Source organism: Asparagus officinalis, chromosome 5 (assembly GCF_001876935.1).
Source record: "Asparagus officinalis chromosome 5, Aspof.V1, whole genome shotgun sequence".
Classification (NCBI taxonomy): Eukaryota; Viridiplantae; Streptophyta; class Magnoliopsida; order Asparagales; family Asparagaceae; genus Asparagus; species Asparagus officinalis.
The window spans coordinates 29,901,069-29,901,876 of record NC_033798.1 but is presented as its reverse complement, the minus strand read 5'-3'; positions in this window follow the sequence as shown (position 1 = coordinate 29,901,876).

Genomic DNA, 808 nt, shown 5'->3' with positions numbered 1-808 from the left:
CTCCCTCGAATCTCGTCGTCGACTCCTCCCTCGAAGCTCCTCGTCGACTCCTCCCTCGAAGCTCGTCGTCCCTCGAATCTCGTCGTCGACTCCTCCCTCGAAGCTCGTCGTCGAGTCCGCCCTCGAAGCTCGTCTTCCCTTGAAGCTCGTCGTCCCTCGAAGATCGTCGTTTACTCCTCCCCAGACTGTCTTCCCTCTCTGAGTCATCAAAAATGTAAGTTGAAGCTTAAAGTTACCATTATTCTTGATTTTTAATTTACACTAATTGCTAAAGATTACTTCTTTATGCCTTTTACAGATAATTTTGCACAAAATCTGATCTCATCCCTTGCGGATCTGTGATTTCAACCAGCTTCATTTAATTGTCAGAGGTGAACTCTCATCTTTAGATTCTTTACCACCTAATCCGGCTCAATGTTTTTCTCTGTGGCAACTAAAATTTTGTTAATTGAATGTTCGCGAATAGTTACCGAACATGTACACAACTAAACGAAGCGAATTCAAATTATGAATATTATTCGAATCGAATTCGAACACGAATGCGAGTAGTGCTATTTTAGCCGAATTCAAATTCAAATAAGGCACACACTATTCGTTCAGATTCGATTCGTTTCCACCCCTAATGTTAATATTATGTTATTACTAGTATATTAATAATAAATTAGTATATTATAAATATTTTTAATACTATATAATATATTATTGTTTCTAATATGTTACAGTTTATCAATAATATTTTAATAATATATTAATAACTTATGATATAACTAAAAAATATTATATTACTAATATATTATTTTTACATTAA